At 30.7% G+C, this 21,389-nt stretch overlaps 2 protein-coding genes across 4 annotated transcripts in view; one reads left to right on the top strand and one right to left on the bottom strand.

Annotated features, from left to right (window-relative positions):
- LOC142320418 (uncharacterized) overlaps window positions 1-13,455 on the bottom strand; it is a 117,297-nt gene extending 103,842 nt beyond the window's left edge. Inside the window, exons 1-2 of one of the 2 annotated variants that reach the window (XR_012755379.1) lie at window positions 13,312-13,451; window positions 10,509-10,710 (exon numbers count right to left, since the gene is read on the bottom strand). The gene's annotated coding sequence lies outside the window, so the exon portion shown is untranslated. Of the gene's footprint in view, window positions 1-10,508; window positions 10,711-13,311 lie in introns of both variants that reach the window. The other variant, XM_075358134.1, reaches the window with a different exon arrangement.
- The window catches only part of LOC142320419 (serine-enriched protein-like), an 89,721-nt gene that overhangs the window by 4,773 nt on the left and 63,559 nt on the right, over window positions 1-21,389 (top strand). The window contains exon 2 of one of the 2 annotated variants that reach the window (XM_075358136.1): window positions 2,105-2,871. The gene's annotated coding sequence lies outside the window, so the exon portion shown is untranslated. Of the gene's footprint in view, window positions 1-2,104; window positions 2,872-15,988; window positions 16,598-21,389 lie in introns of those variants that run through there. The other variant, XM_075358138.1, reaches the window with a different exon arrangement.

The raw sequence follows: 21,389 nt of genomic DNA, 5'->3' as shown, positions 1-21,389 counted from the left end.
TTTTATATCGCTCCTGCTTTGCCCATCTTTAGTAATTCTACTTCCCAGATAACAAAATTCTTCTACGTCCATAATCTTTTCTCTTCCATATTCAGTGGTCCGTCTACAATATTTCTACTACATTTCATTACTTTTGTTTTGCTCTTGTTATGTTCATGTGTAAAACTTCTTCCAAATCGTTCATTGTTTCTTCTAAATCTTTTTTACTCTCGGCCATAATTACCATGTCATCAACAAATCGTAGCATCTTTATGTTTTCACCTTGTACTGTTACTCCGGATCTAAATTGTTCTTTAATATTATTTACTGCTAGTTGTATGTAAAGATTAAAAAGTAACAGGAATAGGGAACATCCTTGTCGAACTCCCTTTTTTATTACAGCTTCTTTCTTATGTTCTTCAATTATTACTGTTGTTGTTTGGTTCCTATAAATGTTAGCAATTTTTCTTCTATCTCTGTAATTGAAACCTAAATTTTTTAAAATGCAAACATTTTATTCCAGTTTACGTTATCAAATGCGTTTTCCAAGTCTATAAATGCCACGTATGCAGGTTTGTTTTTCTTTAATCTTCCTTCTACTGTTAATCTGAATGCTAAAATTGCTTCCCTTGTCCCTATACTTTTCCTGAAACCAAACTGGTTTTCTGCTAACACTGCTTCCACTCTCCTTTCAATTCTTATGCACAGAATTCTAGTTAAGATTTTTGATGCATGACTAGTTAAGCTAATTTTACTGTATTCTTCACGTTTATCTGCTCCTGCTTTCTTCGGTATCATAACTATAACACACATTTTGGAATCTAACTGAAAAGAGATGCGATGTATATAAAGTATATAATATATTATTATTATTTACTCATCAGAATACAAGATTTAATTAACTCATTTAAATAAACTTTCTTGGATGCTAAAGTAACATCTTGAAACTTCAAAGCCAAGAGGAAAAATGATCTGTCATTAACGGTGAACCATTATGGTGTAAGCCATAATGGTGGATTGAATGTACAAGAAACTGTCAATTCATTCAACTACAGCCAACAAGTCTATTTTTTGTGAAGGTAGATACTTTCGATGGCTAAATTCTTGCTTGTGACCATAACTGTGTATAGACATCGACCGCAATTGTAATCGCGCAGCTAAAAGAAGAGTTGTTACAGTAAATTAGTCTAGTCATAAAAGGGGAGTCCGTCCCTGACTTCGTTTAACTTTATTTTATTTTTCCAATTATAAGGCCAAATTTGGTATTTTAAATCGATGCGAGAGTAGTATACGTACATTTTACTAAGGGACTAATAGCCCTATCTACGCTATTATCTATTTTATACCTAAATATAAGTTTTAAATATTTAGCTTTAACAGTAAATTGACTGCTAACTAAGATTACAATTAGCAACAGTTCCCAAGACCAGACTGCAGGTCTCTATGCCATCATTAGGTAGCCTAAAGAGGTAGCAGAAGAAAAATTAGTTAAAAAATAAAAATTGATTCATTAAATTTTAATCTCCCTCATCTAGAGTTGAAAACGATTTGTTTCTTTACGTCACTCGTATGAAAGGCAATATTCTGTTCATACATTTTGTAAATTAAGCATAGTAAACGATATTTGCTCATTAAAGCACAATAATTTTTTGATTTATTTATAACTGGAAAATAACTGATGTGTTTTTTTTTTTTTGTTGCAAAACCCAGAAATACATACATATATATATGACAAATATCAGTACACAGGATCAAAATACTGTTTAGATTTTTATCTGGAACCGATCAGAATAGATTACATAATTGTAAATTTCTAGGTTTGAGTTCATTGTTCAAAGAACTTTTATTCTGTTAATCCACATATCGATTACATTCATTGTAATTTTCCTTATATTATATAAGACTTTTTTAATATTTTATCAAAAATGTATTCATAATCGATCGTTAGAATTGAAGGAATATACTCGTGCTTGTAATGAACAACCGTAACATATAATGTGTTTTTTCACTCAATTTTTCTATATTCTCCTGAAGACTGGTGTAACAGGTGAAAACCTTTCGATACATTTTATTGATAAGAGATTGTAGATTGTTATTATTATATAATTTTTATTTCTTTTTGCAGGGAAAAAGGATGGATATCATCAGATGTGGAAGAAATTTATAAATCATAAAGATTTATTATAATTAAAATTGTAATATTATCGTAATGTATAAATTTTTTTTTACTATGTTATAAGCCTGTAATGTGAAATGTATCGTAGACGTAAATATTGTTAGGCTGTTCTTATCAAGGTTTTGCCACGGTTTCTCTTGATACAATAGGGCAAATGCCGGAACAGTTCGTTTAGTTTTCCGTGGAATTTAATCTTTGATATCCTTATTCTTACCTAAAATAATGAAAATAAATATTTATTTATAATTTTATTTTTTGTAGTTTTTTTCATCGCCTGCTTAATGCCGAATTAATGTGACCCCCATTAACCACTAAAAGTTGAAATTTAGCTCAAATACATAATTTTCTATCGGCTAGATGGCGCTTCGCCGTGTTACAGCAACCGTGTCCGTGCTGCATTATACATCGGTTTCAAAACAAGCGGAATGGAAGAGGAGGGCTGATCGCAAGGCCACCAAGGAACCTAAACGCCATTAGATTTCTTTTTGGGAGGCATATAAAAATCATTATTCGGAGAAAATCCCCGACATCAGCTATCTACAGGAGAGGGTTGTTGCAGTGCGACGGTAGCATACATTACACTCGACATCCTGACGAGTACGTGGGAAGAGCCGGATTACCGTCTGGACATTTGCAGGGCAGCGAACGGTACATATATCGAAGTACACCAAGAAAAACTTCAAAATCTACCCGTTAAGGATAGACACTAATGTACAGTAAGTAAGCTATACTACCTTAAATATAATGCCGTTTAAATCGTACTTGAAATCAAACAGTTGTTATATAAAAACTCTGTATGTATATTTATTTGAGAGTAAAATCATATTTCTATGGTTTGCATAATTTTTCCATACGCAACAGACATCCACACGTGGATCTAACTTACGAAGGATATCTCTATAGTAAATTTAAAGTAAAGTTTTAAGCGATTCAACGGAACATTTTTCCGATAGGTTATGTATAGTAAATTCAATTCGATGCCGAGTTGTTAATTGTACTTTATCGCCTGTGGTTGTGTTTTTTTTAGTATTAATACAATTTTTAACTGATTTTAATTTTTTTTTTCATTTAATTAAATATTTTGTGACACTCATTGTCATGAATTTATCACGGTTATGTATTTATCATGATTTCCCTTGATCCATCCAGAAAAATGTGGAGCGGTTCTTTTATTTTCCCGTCTAAATAACGCTATAGTACAGCTGTAGCTCTAGAAGGAAAAAGTATCCGTAATCTGTCCAATTTGGGCATACGCGGTTTTCGCCTCTACGGAACCCAAAAAACCGGATGGAAATTTTCCGAATGTTAATGTTCGTATGTACGAGTGTGCGAGTTCGGTGTGAGCCTCTAAATCGGCTTATATCACCAGATCAACCGGACCGATTTTGACCAAACACGGTCAGATTACTTCTATATACGGGGCATTGATGCGTTAAATTTTCAACTTAAAAACTCAATGGGGCACCCTCGGTATCTCGAGATTTCACCTAATTAAAGTCGTATTTTTCTTAAAAATAAAAATATTTGCGAAATCGCACCTCCACCCCAAAAAATGCTGTAAACTACTGTTATACGAGTATATTGTGACGTCACAGGTGAGCGGTAAAATTAAATAAATGAATAATATTTAAAGTGTAAAAAAATAGTTCGGACTGGCCGGTGCGGTAAGCCTCACAGCTGCAACAATCTGCCGACGGTGTAAGCGAAATTTGTTCTGTGCAACTTGTGAAATTACATTAGTTAATGCCGACTGTTGTCGCTAGTCCCGTCACACATGACGGTATGCGAATTAAATACGGTATGCGCGCGCGCTTTAGTTAGAATCATTGAATTAAGTAAACGAATAAATATACTTAAATAAAATAATAAATATTTTAAATTAAGTTGTGTGTGTAAGCCGTGCATCAGAATTAGAAATAATGGCTAATTGAATAAGACTACAGAATAAAAAATTCACAGTCCACTTACTTTATTCTATTTCTATAAAAAATTACATTTTATTTATATATTTTTGTAATTTTTTTTTTTTTAGTAAAATCAAAACTAGTACACGGTTGCATAACTTCCCCAGATTTCCTCTTGACTGATTTTTATTTCAAATACGCCATTGATATTTAGAATACAATCTCGAAATATTTTTAAATATCGAGTAATAGAATTCGAGTCAGATTTGAACCCTTTTGTCAAATGACGTTTTTAGTATAAAAATTATGCAGTATTGAAATTATATCGAGGAAAAAATCAAATTTCTTAGTAAAACATTTTGTTTCCTAGTCGTTCTCCCCTTCATCAAATTATTTATATATATATATATATATATATATATATACATATGTGTGTGTGTAGATATAGATCTATTACAAAAAAGCTGTAATGAGGATTACTTGAAATTATAAAAAAAGATAAAAAAGCAATCATGAACCCCTCAAAAAGAAAATATGTTTCTTCAATTAAAAATTTACATACGCTTACATTCAAATAGTTTTAAAAATTACATTTTCTTGGTTAGCGATTCTTGTCTGATAAAAGTTTTACCTTAATTCTTGCCAGTTTGGTAAAATTAAGCCAGATTGTAGATCTAAATAAAAGAGTAAATGCTATGTTTTCTTTTCTTTATGAAATCTGAAGTGAAAAATCGAAAGAAATTGGTTTGAGAACTGTATTTTTAGTAGTCTCTGAGAAATCACTGGTTAAAAGACAAACTATGTGTAAATCGCCCGCATTATATTATGCTTCCGTTACTGAACCGTTTCAAAAAAAAATTTAACATCGGTTGTTTATTTAAAAAACAATTAAATTATTTCATTCTACATAAACAATATTACTGTGTCGATAATTTTTAAATTATAAAAAAAAACCTCAATTTCCCGTATCCTGTTCACCGTGTAAACAAATACAAATAATTTTCATTAACGCCTTCTGAATTGTGAATTATTATATATTTAGTCGCTTAATTTAGTTATCTCGATATTATTTCATCTGTTTTTATATTTATGGACTTTAATCGAACCTAATTTTATTTTGTAATCGATAGTGAAATTTTTCATGCCGATCTGATTAAGTTTTTACCACGGTTTCCCTTGATCCATCCGCACAAATGCCGGGACAGTTGCTTTTTTTTTATTAATGAAATAGCGTATTTACGCGTTCCGGAGTATTATATACTCTTATATAATATATTATTCTACACTAATCGGAATAAAAAAAATTATTTATTAACTTAATTAAACCCCAAAAGAAAAATTTATAGAGGTATCTTTTACTTTCACGTCTCGATTGAAAGTAGATGAATAACTTTAGGCGACAGAACAATCAGATAGTGTAATGCGGTGGTGTGTGTATCTTTTATTTTATCGATAGTCGGTTTGATTCACGGTAAGGGTGTGACATTTTTTATCATATGATCCTCATCATCTATATCGATTCGCTATAAATGTTGAATATCTCTCTAGAGAAACTGAATTTGAACCGCAGTTCTGCTATCTCAAACATTAGACGTAATAACAACTTCCTGATAGCCGTCCACGATGACTGAATCGGTCGCTGTTACCATCTATCTATACGATGTTTATCGTTCATTTATTATTTATTTTTTTCGATCGATGAATTAATTCACCGCAGAAGCTTACAAAGACACTTCTAAAGCGAGAACGTGAAAATGGAATTTTTAGCGTATGAAGAATACCGTGTCTGGCCGAGATTAGAACCCGGTACTCTGAATGAACGGCCGAGACGCTACCGCTCGGCTACGGAAATCGAGTAATTAATTTTATTTTTCACTTTTAAGTCGGTTCAGCTATTAACTACGTTTTGATTGTTTTGTTATACGTTTACCATAACTAGGCGCCAATTCAACCCACGACTTTTAGTGTAACAGGGGGAGCAGTTCTTTTTCCGTTGTTACAACCTTCATTCGTTTTATTTATTTAATTTTAAATACTTAGCGATATTTGATATGAAATTTCTATGCGCACGCGTGCGATTGTTTTAACGTGTACTTTTATATTAATAATAAAGTCACCTGATTTGTCAGAAATGGAACATTAAATAAACGGTAACTATCAGTTACCGTTAACTAGCATAGATGTCGCTCGGATTTCAGTTCCCCGGTGAAATAAGTCATACTGAAATTTTTAAGGCGTTATATATATAAGGGGTAAAATTGATGGTTTCTTATGTTTTTTTGACCCGAAAAATAGAATAATAAAACCCAGAACTATCATCCCTTATTTTCACGATATCCAGCGTAGAACAGAAAAGTTCAGTAACGAAAAACGTTTTTTTAGGTTTGAAGTAGAATAACTTTGTTAAACAAACTTGTAGAGAGTTTAATTCTGAGAAAATCGTTGTAATATACTGTATGGAGAAAAAAACTTTAAGGATTTGTAAAAGTAAAAACAACCGTTTTCTTTTTTTTATTTAGTAAAATATGTTTAACCTTTGAAAAATTAAAATAATTTTAATTCACTTTTTAAAAAAAATACTCACTGTGGTTTATATTTTTTTAAATTTAAAATAAACGTTGGAAAATTCCACCGTTAACATCGATGCACTTTTCAACTCGTTTCCTTGCGTTCCTTGATGAGGGGCAACAGCACTGAGAATGCAAGCGATCAGTTCGTCACGTGCGTCTACTCTTTACTTGTACACCTCTCATTTCATCCGTTCCCGTAAACAATAATCTAAGGGATTTAAGGTTCAGCTATCTACTCGGACAATTTACCAGCCCTCTACGTCCAGTCGTAGAGGGCTGGACGTAGAGTTTACGTAAATACCGGTACATTTTTCATCTAAAAACCGTCTTACTTTATTCGGCAAACGTGTCGGTATTCCATCAAGTCGATAATACATTTCGATTTGTTTCTACGATGACAAATTTTCAAGCAAAAAAATACATCGTTTAAAAATTTCTCCCCGTGACACGTTTTAGTAAGAAAGGGCCTAATTTGTTGCCGATCGTGCCGCATCAAACGTTCACCGAAAATTACGGCTGGAAATTTGATCCGACTGGAGCGTGTGGTTTTCTTCACACCACCTATGTGAATTTCACGTGTTGTTTACGCCGTTACGGGTACAAGTAGCTTCGTCCAAAAATAGTACGAACGAGATTTAAAAGTAATTATGTTAACCCGCTGAAAAAACCCGTCCGGCACGATCACCAAGCTTGAGGTGTTTTATTTTCTGGACGTGACAAGGATTCAGTCCTTGAGCGTGTAATGTCCTCCGTACTGTACTTTGTAGAATGTCGAGTAACGTAGAAATTCTTCGCGTGATCGTTTTGGAACTAAACTGTACTACTTGAAGAAATTTTTCTTTTCATCGGCTGTACCGGTTGGCGTTCAAATGAAACACGAGTGCTGTGAAGTGTGCTATTCTCACGAAGATTATTAAATTCTACAAATAAATTTGTTGTTTGCGATCTAAATTTATTACGCTAAAAAGTTGTTTTTAATTTTCATAAATTCATTCGCTGTTTTCTGTTAAATTTTGTTCCGTTTTGTTTTTAATAATAAAAGTTGATATTTTTTTGTTTTTCGTAACTTCATTTCATCAATTTTCTCAAAATTAAGTTCTCTACATGTTTTCTTAATAAAATTTACGCATTTTTCAGTCGTTTAACAAAATTATTGTACTTCAAACCTAAAAAAACGTGTTTTTCGTCACTGAATTTTTCTGTTTTACGGCGGTTATCGTAAAATCTATGGGAGATACAATATTGGGACCTGCTTTATTCGAGTTTTCAGGTGAAAATCATAAGAACCCGTCAAGTTTACTCCTTTTATGACCCCCTTAAAAATTAAGACGTTTCGGTTAATCTGTTTTGCTTAGTTTTTACACGATAAGGTTTCCGAGATTTAAGTCGTGAAGAATCTTACAAGATGTGTACTTTACACGATCTTGGTGCGATAATTTACCCTATAGATTTTTTCGGACCGGCAGATATTGTTTTTTGAATACGGGCTATGGCCTACGGAGTCCTGACGAAAGGTCGCCTATTTCGTTTTTTAGTTTGAAACGGACTCCGTTGTGCGCCGTTTTTTAACCGAATCGTGTACTACTACTATTTATCGGGATACTGACGTTCGAAAACTTAGCGAAAATATTTTACGTTTCTCTTGAAAGGATCCAAAGCTTCCTCGATAGCAGCCCTTTCCTCGATGGAATACTGTATTTTAGAATAAACATAATCGTAAAGAACGAAACTATATCGCACTGTAGCTGGAACAGTTTACAACCGACAAAAATAGACTATTAGTAATAGCAGTATTAAACGCGACGCTAAAATAACTGCAGTTCGAGCTGATTAGGTTTGATTTTAAGTCGCTCGCCCGGTATTACAATATTGAAAAAGCTGCTTCAGAAGACCTTGTATTTTTCTCAAAAGTCTGTATAAGTGTATATTTATTTATACATCTATTCAAATATTAATCCTTTAGGCCTTTTTTTTAAAAAACTTGCTTAAATCAAAATATGAATTTATATAGCAATATGTGAATTTTTGTTTTGTACCGGTAAATGATTCGTGTGATTTAGTAAATTAAAAATTCTGATGTATCCCCACATCTACATTTACGAACGGTAACATTTGTTAAGAAGTAAACGTATTTAATATTTAATAAAAATTAAAAATTGTAATTATGTAGTAACGTATTTCTTCATTCGCGCGCGCGGGTGTGCGTGCGTGCGAACTCTTGCATTACTGATAAAGACATATACACATATAGTTTTATCAAGCTGTAACATTAAATTTTATTAAATAATAGAAAGCTTCATCAACAACCTCTTGTAAATAAATTTGTACCTTCAAAACTAGATTGAACTAACATACAATCAAGTTTTGAAGGTACAAATTTATTTACTGTAATACATAATTTGTGCTAGATTTAAAAAAATTCAGATTATAATAAAAGCGAAGTGTTTAAAAAAAAATTAAATATAAATAAAATAAATGTAATAAGTAAATTTTTTATAATAATAAATGCTTTAATAGAAAAACAATACTTCGATAGGCAATGATAAAAAATAAAACAATAATTTAATAAAATTGTATCGTTCATACGCTGTGAGAGGTAATTATTTTTTGTTTAATTTTTTTGGGATGACGCATAAGTAAAACCAACTGTCAGTCTGACTAATGCGTAGACAGGAGCGGGGAGAGGGGTGGTCAAACAATGCAGGTGGCTAACTTCACTCTGATTGGCTACCCTCGGACAGTACTGGTCACGCGATGGTACAACAATTCAAATACAACCGTAAATGTGCGTACGTGTGTGTGTATTTCTGTCGAATAACAAAGTTAATATCCCTATTATATTTCTTATATAGACGTTCGATATAATTAAATTAAATCAAGATTTGTCGATTATTTTATATCTCTATTATTACATTTTATTTAAAATAATAATTTATCTCCCTTAATTTTAATAATTTTTTTAAAAATATTACGATTAAATTTATCAGTTTTGTAAAGTAATTTACAAAAAAAAAAATTCTAATATTACATAATAACAGATAAAATTTTTCCAGTTTTATTTACAATTCGACCTAGTTATCTTTATTAATGGTATTCCTAACACGTATTAATACCTAATACATTTTTCTATTTATTTATTTGTACGGGCAATAGACCGACATTCAGTTCGTCACTTACTTTTATTTCAAATTTTAATAAAGCGTATAAAAAAGCCAATTCTGACCGAAATTTGAACACAGAACTTTCTGTCTACCTGTAATTCTGGTATCTTTTGCCAATGTTTTCATTACTATTATTTTTGTTTTTACTTTCTATTCTCTTAAATACAAGTTTAAAATTGTAATTTATCACCGATAAATTTCAAGCATTTTAAAATACGAAATTTAATATTCCAGAAACGAATAAAAGTGAAATACAAAATACCGTAAGAATTTGGTACGAAATTATATACTTATTTAGAGAATACGATTATCAAAATAAGAGTCGCTCTTGGAAAGTAATAAAACATCACAATCACTATCATCACCCCGTCTCTTAAACCTCACTCTGTCCCAGACAGCGCGAAAATTCTCTAACATTCTCTCTGTGGGTGCGTGTGCGCGCGTTTTTACACATTAACCGTACTTTGCTTAACCCACGAGTACGGTACGTTTAGATTGTGCATTTGGTTAATTATTTATTTGGTTATTTGGCATTTTATTTGGTTAATTATTTATCGGCCGATTAACCTAAAATTTATAAACAAGCGTGTAACTTTTGTTTATTTTTGGGGGATACTATGTAGCCGGTGTTATAAATAGAAAATGCAGTACGTGAAAACAAAAATAATAACACTTATTTTAAGCTATATTAAAATAATATTAATATAAAGAAACTTACCTCGATTAATAATGAAGGTCATTAAACACCAAAACAAAATAAACAACGTATAAGAAATAGTTAAACAAGAATGACCGCAGACACGAGGATCCAAATTGAACTGCATATCTAGCGCCATGTGTAATGTCGCTAGATTCCATAAGCTTTCGTTCTCTGCCACGCACGTTATTTCTCTGTCGCTTCAAACAACGTCCGAACAAATCTGCAAAATAAATTATGAAAATTGGCGCGCCAACTAAAATGTATTACCTACACTGTACTGTTTCTCCTCTCATAATAACAACCGACAGTATAGCATTAATGTTTTACAGATTTGAAAACTTTTAATTTGACAAAATAATAACTGAAACCAAATTTTCGCTTAAACCTATGTATACAAAGTTAACAAAGGAACGTAACCAACGTTAAACTGTAATGTTAAGGTTTTCAGTTATTTCCTTTTATTCGAACCCGGGACCTCCGGATAAAAGGCCCCGCAATTAGTCGAAAAATGTTTGAGATATGGAGGTCCGAATAATCGACGTTTTAACAAACATTAATCTCAGATTATATTTAATTTGAATCACAATTTTGTAACAAGAAAATCTCTGATAATTCGAGTACTTAAACAAGCAATAGTTTATGTAAATTTTACGGATAAATAAAATATGTAAGTCCGGTTAAACGAGAGCCGGATGTATAAAATCAGTGATTATTTTACTAATTGTATTATAACAACATAAAAAAAATAAACAAAAAAGTTATCAAGTATGATTTTTAAGTTTTTAACACTAATACATAAACGATAAATATCAAAGTTCATTGACCTTATTGTCAAACAAAGAATTTAACACGATTTTTTTTTTTAATATATAGATATAAATAATAGTAAAATAATAATATGATTAATTATTAAATTAAAAAATAAAAATAAATAATAAAAATTTTACAAAAATATTAAAAATTATTTTTTTCATTCATCTTCCTTACTGGTTAGCTTGGATGATGTATTTATTCTATGTAAAAGTGTTGAATAACTCAAACGCAACGCAGTGAATTACCTCATGCCGATCTTGGCTGCCAAAGGGTGAGGGGGGAAGGAAAACTTAGGTTAATTGGCAACATGGCACCTGTTGTAGTCACAATGTTAGAGCTGCGATTATATACCACTCCGTATTAAGAATAGTATTAGAAGAGAAGAGAAGTAAGAGAGAGAGAGACCCTCTGTCTCGCTTCCTCTCCATCATTGATCCCCCTACCAAACCCTCTCTCAATTTCTCTCCATCACCCTCGCTCTCTCACACTACCCACTCTGTCTCTCACTCGACCCCTCTCTCTCCCAGTCACTCTCTCACTCTCCCCCTCCGTCAATCTCTCTCGCTGTATGCGGTGGGCTACTTAAACATGTTTGTATTTTTTCAATTTTCTCACTCAAAGTGCATTTTTACAAAAACTTTGTAATAAAAAAATTGACCGTTAAGGTTTTCGACACTTTTTAAATTTATTAATGCCTTTCCGTTCGTGAAAAAGCTTTAAAAAATTTCTCGTCGGAATTATAACAAAAAAACGGTAACTGTAAATGAAAAATTTACGTAAAATTTAACCTCTGATCCAAAGATTTTTCCCGACGAGAAGAAAAGTTACAACGTCGTTTGTAGTAATAAAAAATTACGCGTATAGAATTTTATTTCGAAAATACGAGTACATCGTTAAATTATGTTACTTCAATTTTTTTTTAATTTCAGTGCTCCTTTGATCAGCAAATAAACATAGTTTTTTTGTCATTTCTTTATTTTGCGTCGTTTATAATTGTACGTAAAGAATTAGATGAATTGTAACCGATAAGGAATGCCAAACGATGCCGAGATTCGAACCTAGGAATATCGGTATATCAGTCGCTTAATTTATCAACCGATCGATCTAAGGAGGGTCGTTATATCTTTCTTAAAAATAGTTTTCCTCTAAAAGAACGATCGACTATACATTTTCAACAATGTTGTGATTTTTTTTTAATTTAGCTTAAAAAATATAAAGTAAACACGGGAAATGTTAAATATAAAAATCTGTAATGAACTATTTGTTGTATATATCTCGTTGTACTGTTTACGAATAATTTCTGCTTTAAATAATATGTATGCATAATTATTAAGATTATACAGAGTCCTTACTGGGTGTCGAACTCATATTATAAAATATTGGTTGCCTTCTACAAACTCACTACCTATGTTTTTTTCCTTTCTTACTTATATTATTAAATATATATATGTTAAATAAAAACTACGCCGATAAATTTCTAAAAATATTTTTACAAATTTATTAAAACGATTATTTGTTACTTTCTTTCCTATCAAAAAATAGTTTCTTCAAATTTTTGTGTTATTCCCGAGTATTATTCATTTATTTGAATATTTAACGATATTAATTGAGATCGGTGAACAAACGGTAAGCTATTTAGGTGTCGAACCCAGGACTCTAGTAAATCGGTATATTCTTTATAACGATACAGATGCGAATTATTTTCTTAGCTTCATTCTCGTTACCCGACTTAAAACATAATATATTTAACACGAAATACATCTAATATATTACTCACGAAATACTCTTACAAACATATAACTTGTTTATTTTTTCGATACTGTTTAGCCGCTATTAAGAGATAAATAAACAAATTTATTATTATTAAATTTATTTTGTAAAAATAGACGAGAGTAAATTAGGTTCTAACATTTTTAATCTAATAAATAATTTGAGTAACACATACACAGAATAAAACAACTGCCAATAATAATTGGCCAATAATATTAAAAAAATAAATACAACTCACCTTAATCAGTAATAAGAAATATCTCAGTAAAAAGATGTAAATTGGATGACGTCAATGTTAACTGGAAGCATTACGTATTCAGTCGGCTATCTACCGATAATTCCCGCCAATAACTAACCACAAAACAAAGCATCTCGGTGAATTTCTTTAGTTAGACTCATCTTCCCCCCACTACGGAATCGACGTCATCGAAAGACATTCGCTAGTTTAACAACAAAATTATTATATCTAAAATTTGGTTCGCAAACTGTCATCACCATCAATTTTTTTCAACATTAGAGCATCCATTACATGTCGTCTAATATTAAATTGTTTTTAAAATTGACTATCGGTCTTGACCAACTTATAATTAGATAAAATATTAAAGAGAATAAATTTTCGCTTAAAACTATAAATGGACATATTACAACAACAGCCAACCGTACACAAAGGGGTTATAACGAGATTTTTACTTATTATTTAAATACGTATAATCAATTTATATACGTAATCAAGCTCAATATATAGTACATCCGGGCGATGACAACGTTCAACCGTTTTTCGTCCTCAAAAAAAAAAAAATATATATATATATATATACTACATGTAAATACGGACCCCCACGCGCGCGCACGTACAATTTTGTTATTAAGTGTTATTATATTTTTTTAAATATCAATCAGGAAATAAAAAAATTGTATTATTAATCTTTTCTTTTTTAGATGTAACATGATCTACATGCTATTAGAGAAGAGGTAGCGCCAAGCTACCTGCTAGACTAAAAGTTCCAGATTCGATCGATATCTGGAACTGCAGTTTTTTTTTGAGAAGATGATCAAAAGATTTGCTTCTTTTTGAGAAGACGAACAGTCATCTTCTCAAAAAGAAAAATAACAGAACCGCATCTTTTACGATGTAGATTATAGAAACCACGAACAGTACGCAAGGAGGTAATGAATGATTAGTATTATCTCTAAATTTCACGGTTCGGCCTGTCTACAATATCCAAATCGAATGGGTGTGTAAGAGCGTACATACACCCGTAGATCTATTTATTAGTTCACTTTATTATACGTATAAAGCCTAATTTTATTTTATTTAGATCTTTTAAAATATATTTCGTCGTTTTTAACTAATACCTGGCTCTCAATGAACGAAACAGTTTGATCCAAAAATTATATTGAAATTTCTTTGAGTGACATGGAATTAAATTTTGTCGGATTTTTGTAATCTATTTTGTCACCTCCGTAATAGAACAACCGAATGATATACTGAGGGTTTTGGGTTCGATTCTTGGCTTGGACTTAAGACTCTGGGTATTGCCAATTAAAAGAACGTTACTCGTAGTCTGAAGATCTAAGGTTTTTTCTCAGCTTGGAGAGGGTTTGCAGCAGCGTAATATGCTTATAATTAAAAAAAAAAAAAAAATTATTCATAACGTTAAGACACTAGTTGATTGTTAGTTGCCGCACAGAATTACTTGCGTAATGCTTCTGTCTCAGTTCGCTTATATTCATATAAATATTAGATACGGAATCGATTTATTCTTCCTACAGTTCAGCTCTATCGCGTAAGGGATTTTATTAAAGCGCGTCAGACTGTTAAACTTGAACCTTTGTTGTCGAGTGGATTGAGTAATATTACATAACTGTGTTCAACAACGGGCGCTGGCCAGACAGCGCGGGAAGGAACTTGTCGTGATCTTAATACGCATTATTAAAACAAATATTCATAATCTATTTTATATTAAACAATTTATTAATCTAAACTGCCAACAAATTAATAATATCCGGTTATTTTTTTCTCTTTAATTATGAAATGAATTTTTAGGGTGTAAGAATATTGAGCCTGTCTGAGATTAGGAATTCGAAACCAGAACCTTTTGCAACATATCTTTATTTTCAAACGGTTTTTTTAATACAAGAATCAACAGTGTAATTTATTTATTAATCTATCTTATTGTACGCATTTTAAAATGTAACAATTGTATTTGTTAAAATTGAATATTTGTTTAGACAATGATTTATTAAATACAATGATACGTAGTTTGTTTATTTTGTATAAATAAGGAAAGGAAAAAGAAGATTTTCGAGTTTAATATCGCACTCAATAGTCTCTAAGGGGAGGTTAATAAACTCTTGTCTGTGTGTGTGTGCGTGTATGTGTGTGTTTTAAACGATGGCAGATTGTCATATGTACGTAATCTTTTTACTACAGAATAAATTAAATATAGATAGGTTTTATTCGTTGAAAAATTTAACGTTTTGTTTTTGAAATAACAAACCTTGAAGAAGTTTCAGAACCGTCTAATTTAGCTCCCGATTCATCGAGGATATTTACTAATGATATGAAACTTTATATAATTTTAAATTCGGTTATAAAGAGTTCCTAGACTGTAAAATCATTAAACGTTACTTAATTCCGATCACAGATGGCAGTTAACAGGTTGGAAAGCAACATAGTTAAATAAACCCGATTACTTTTTTATAGTCAAAATTTCTTTTTCTCAGAAAACCATTGAAATTCAGTTAAGAGAATGCGATTCTAATTGAAAATAAGAATTAAAGCAAACCAAATCGAATGTCTGTTAGAAATCAATCCTTTTGGTTTTTTTTGTGAAAAAATTATTAATTACATTTAAAAAATACATTTTAAAATATATTATATTAAAAAAAGTTTAAAAATATTTTAATATAAAAACATTAATTAGAAAATTAAAATTAATTATGCAGATTAATAAGAAAATAATAGTAAAAAAAACCTAACAGAATAAAATAAAAAGATGGGTTCTGAACTACGGATAGAGCGGAGAAAAAAATTTACTAACTGCGGTAACTTGTACGTGTTGGTGTAAGTAAAAGGGAGTGTACAGATAGAATTGGTCAGGAAGCGTAATTGCTGTGACTGTATCCGACTATTTCGTCCTTCAACTTGGTTCGGCTACAATTAGTCAAAACAACTGCGTGTGTCAAAATATTTATTACGTTCATGAAAAATTATATTTGTTTATATTATTTATTAGCTTCTTCCATTATATACAGCGATGGAGTAAAAATAAAGAAAACTTAGATTGTAATATTATCTAATATTTTCTTTCTGATAACTTATTAATCTAATATAAGTAGTATTAACGAACGATTAACGTTGTCATGTACAATAAATGATATTTATTTCTTTCCGATCTAATGGTGTTTTTAAAACCGTATCAAATTTTGTTTACTTATACGTTATTTGTTTTCGGTATATATAGTAGTGTTTTACACGAATCTAAACGACCATTTAGAGAAGAATTCTACATGTAAATTAGGTAAGTTCTTTCAATAAAATATTATGTAATAAGCAAAATAGTACACAAATAATGTGATTAATTACAAAAGGTTAACTCATTAGCAGGAATTATGGGAATTTAATGAACGTTTCATCATTTGCAAATTTTGTTTGGCAAAAATGATTATTTTTAGCTTAGCGAAATATATTTTTATTCTTGTTATTTTAATTTAAATTAAATAAAATATATATACGTAGATTACTTTATAAAATAATTTGCTTTCAAGTAAGTACCGTTACACTAGAAAAGGGGTTGCTCATTTTTTTGTATACTAAATTTATTTTTATTTAAATGTGCTCTAATAATTGCTACTTATTATTTCGGATATCAATATTTTATTGAAGTTCTGTTTTTGTTTTAAAAAATTTACGTTTTACCTGTGTCTGCATTTGGTGATTAATAATTTAGCTATCTATTTTAGGAAGGTAAATTTCCTTTTATTGTCATCGTGAAATACTTTACAAATATTTTCACACTTTTCTTGAAATTTATATTGATGTGTTCTGCAGTTCGAAACGGTCGGTTTTTACGTTAGACGGTCAGATTTATTATTAATTTTTTTATTCGACAAAATTTAGCCAAAATTTTTGTTCTGACTTTTTTTTCACCGTGATAACTTACAAATTGTACAACATAATAAATGAAAACGACTTTTAAAATTCGCCTGTATGTGTTAGCTAAAAAACATAGCTAACGGTACATAAACGGGTAATTATGAGGCTTTCAATTATTTAATTTTATCTAATATTCAATTTATTATATATAATTACAACCGCGCACGTACACATAATGATTGCACGTATACAAAAGCACATTCGCGTGCTTGCTTTTATACTTTTTTTTTGGTAAATATAATTAACAATAAAAAATGTAATGTTGCCGCTTCAGTGCCACAGAAAACGTGCTTTGCTTACTAAATCTTAAACCAAAGTGTTGGGTTCGATACCAGATTAGTATTTGAAAAATTTTCCACAACTAAACTGAACCGCAAATTATTATAGATTATAAAAAAGATTAACAAGTAGTATGTAAGGGGGTAATGATACGATTACACTAATTATAAATTTATCTAACTTAGCCGATTACAACGTTTACTGTAAGCAAATCTACAATACAAATACGCACGCGCCCAAACAAACACACACACAGTGAGAGAGAGATGAGATCTATTTATTTATTAATAATACTAAGATCAAGTAATGTGTGAACTAATCTACCTTCGTTTAGACATTTTAAGTTAGACTTTTTTCTTATATACCAATTAGCTGTCATATAGCACAACAAATTTTTTTTTTTTGTTAACTTAATTGTACGAAGTAAAGTAAGTATTATGATCGCGAAAAATTTCGTTTTTCAAATTTCAACGGAAATATCCATCTTGAACGTTCCTGAATCCATTTTGAACAGTTTCGGCATGACGTCTTTACGTACGTATATATCTCGCATAACTTAATAACGATTAGCCGTAGCATGTTGAAATTTTGGATTTAAGACTGTTATAACATCTAGTTTTGCACCTCCCTTTTGATTGCAATCGACCGGGCTAAAAGTGTCCAAAACAGCCCAAAATCCAAAAAAAATTGGATCCTGGACTTTTTCTTAATCGCAATAATAAATCCTCATCGAGAGTTTTTCAACGATATAAGTGATAATTATTTTCATCGGTTCCAGAGTTATAGCCAAATAAAATTTTAATTAATGAATTAAATATTAAGAATAATAGTACGCGATTAAATAATGCGATGGAGGGTATAATATAGTGGGTTAATATAGCGTTTATCAATCTTTCAGTATTTGCCGCCCGATTTTCAATCATAATTTTCATCGCGCCCACTAACACACCCAACGCACGATGCCGTTCAGCTATTGCCAAGATGGCGACAGCTGGTAACGGCATCGCACACAGGTCAGAATTGTAATAATAAACAAGCTTGGGTTATGTTGTTTATAACACCATTCCCTGATTTGTTGACAAAACCTAGTCCGTTTAATGCGAAATCGGAAAAACCGTTGTTTTTTTTCGAACAACGTTGTGTCTGCGACCTTGACTAAAAACTGAACTAACAGCCTTCACTAAACATATACCTTATATTCTGTAATATAAATTCATATTTTGATAAATAATTAAACGAGTCAATAATATAAATTAAATTAAAAATTCCAACCGTGTCTAAGATTCGAACCCGGGACCTCCGGACGAAGCTTCTTACTTAGGAGGTCGGTCGGCAAACGGTTTAGTTGATGTTTGTTGATCTATTAAATAACATTATATTTTATGTTCTTATAAACATTAAAGAATTGCATAAATGTAGGAATGTAGGTTGTTTATAGCGTGTAACGCAACATTGTATTTATCTGGCCGTCTGTTACGTTATTTATTAGAAACATAAATAATCGATTTAATTATAAGTTTTACTGATTATTTTTTTTTATCCTTTAATGCTTTATTTCAAAGTAAGTTTATAACAATCATATTAAAAACTGGCCGATCAGTCGATTGTTAACTTTGAAAAAAGCTGCGCTCGGGTTTGATTCTATTATTCCTCGCTCGTTAAACTACACGTGTAGGATATTTCGAGGTCGTATTGTAAATAAAACAGGAGAAATTTGATCTGTTATAATTTATTGTTAAATTTTTTTTTACTTTACAAAACGAATATACTTTATCGTAATATTTTTAATGTATTTATTAAAATTAAAGGAAATTAATTATTATTTTAAATCGATATAAAATAATGGACTAATCTTGATTTAATTTAATTATATCGAACGTCTATATAAGAAATAGTGATTGCTATTAACTTTGTTACTCGTTTTGAAGTGATGACCGTTACGTTAACGGTTGTATTTGAATTGTGGCGTGATCAGTACTGTCCGACGGTAGCCAATCAGACGCGAAGGAAGACAGCTGGCCGTTCTGTTCGTGTTTAACAGAGGGACAGCGCGACAGAGGCGCAGCGGGTCAGTGAGGGGGGTGATTCCCCTCACTATCTCACTCCACCCTCCCTTAGTAACCGACTGACAATTCTTTTCTTTTGACGCATCATCAAAAAAATTAAACGAAAAAATAATTATCTGTAAAATTCGTCTTTGTAAAATAGACCGATAGAATTGTATAAATTATATTTGTCATCGACTATTGAACTATTTTGTTTTTTTATTTATTAGTATAAAAAAATATTTTATTACATTTATTTATAAACATTTTGTTTTAATCGCAATCTGGATTTTTTAAAATCGCAAGCGATGTATTTACAATAAATTAAATAAAACTGTACCTTCAAAACTAGATTAAATTAATATACCGACGGTACAGGAGGGGTTGATAAAGCTTTTTATTTAATTTAATCAAATCTAATGTTCCGTCTTGATAGAACTACATGTGTACAACATAGGTTCATACGTACATGCACGCTTGCAAAGGGAAAATCGCTTGTTAATCTGTTACCAGTTAATTACAATTTTCGCTTTTTAATTTTTATTAAAATAATAAATAGCATTTACTTCTTAGCAAATTTTATACATTCATAAATATAAATGCACGGAAACATGAGAATTTATAATTTACGAAATAATTTACACGAATCATATTTACCGGTACAAAACGAAGTTCTGATAGTCTATTTTAGTATATGTATTTTTTTTACTTTTTCAAGTAATCGCAAAACATAATAGTATAAATTACGTTTATGTATACCCTATCATCGTTAGCGTTTAATAAAATACTTCAAAGCAACACAGTGTGATTTAACCCACTGTAAATGAAATCGGGTTATTATTCTGATGAAACTTTATTATCTAATTAGACGGTCCAAACATTTTACATTATGTATAACAGAAATTTTACTATTTATGACAATTATATTTATATTTATATATTTCTTACTGAGAAGTGGATCACGCAAACTTTATCCGTATTTAAAAAAGTTAGGATTTGCACGGCGTGTCGGTAATTTTATGTAAGAATTCAGTTTCCACGAGATGGTTTACAAAGGTTTATTCTGTTGTTTTTGTTTGTTGAACTGTCCAACTTTCTTGATACAGTGAAATGTAGAACAGACTACAATTTAATTGTATACTCAAATTTGTGATAGCGTATATTTAAGTAGGTTTTCAAACAGTGAGAGTTATTTTCAATAGTAATATCTGTAATATCACTAAACAAACGTTCAAAGTTTTGAAAAAAAAGTTGTTTTTTTTTTTACAGAAGTATACTTCTGTAAACTATGTTTGGAAAAATTCATTCTGTTCTTCGATAAACGGTAAAATTAATATTTTTTCACGTTTCGGGGCCGGCGGTAGGCAAGGTAGGCGATGCCTACGGCGGCAAAGCCGCCTGAATTAGAGCGTAAAAAAAAATAACTACCCACAAAAATATATTTCGATTACTTCAATGTAGAAAATAATATTATTTACTATTTATTAGTAGTTTTGTTTATTTTTTTAAAAGTATATTTAAATCATCTCTGAAAATAGTAGGTACTAGTTTTAGTTGTCGTTAACTCGTTAAAAATGTAATTTTTTGTTTCAATAAAACAATTTTACGTAAATCTATATTAGTATTATTATCTTAATTCAACTATATGTCATTTTTCTGGTTAACATAGTTCTTTTATAATTCTGTTTTTTTTTTTTTTTTAATTTTAAACTATTTTTGAAGCTTGGCGGTGGCGGGATTTTTGGGGTTTGCCTACGGCGGCAAAAACGCTAGGGTTAGCCTTGAGTGATATCTGTTTTAATTTGACGCGTTAACTTTATTCTCATATAAAAT

Source organism: Lycorma delicatula, chromosome 2 (genome assembly GCF_047948215.1).
Source record: "Lycorma delicatula isolate Av1 chromosome 2, ASM4794821v1, whole genome shotgun sequence".
In the NCBI taxonomy this organism is placed as follows: Eukaryota; Metazoa; Arthropoda; class Insecta; order Hemiptera; family Fulgoridae; genus Lycorma; species Lycorma delicatula.
Note: the sequence above shows the minus strand (reverse complement) of the source record. Positions and strands in the feature narration are given on the sequence as shown.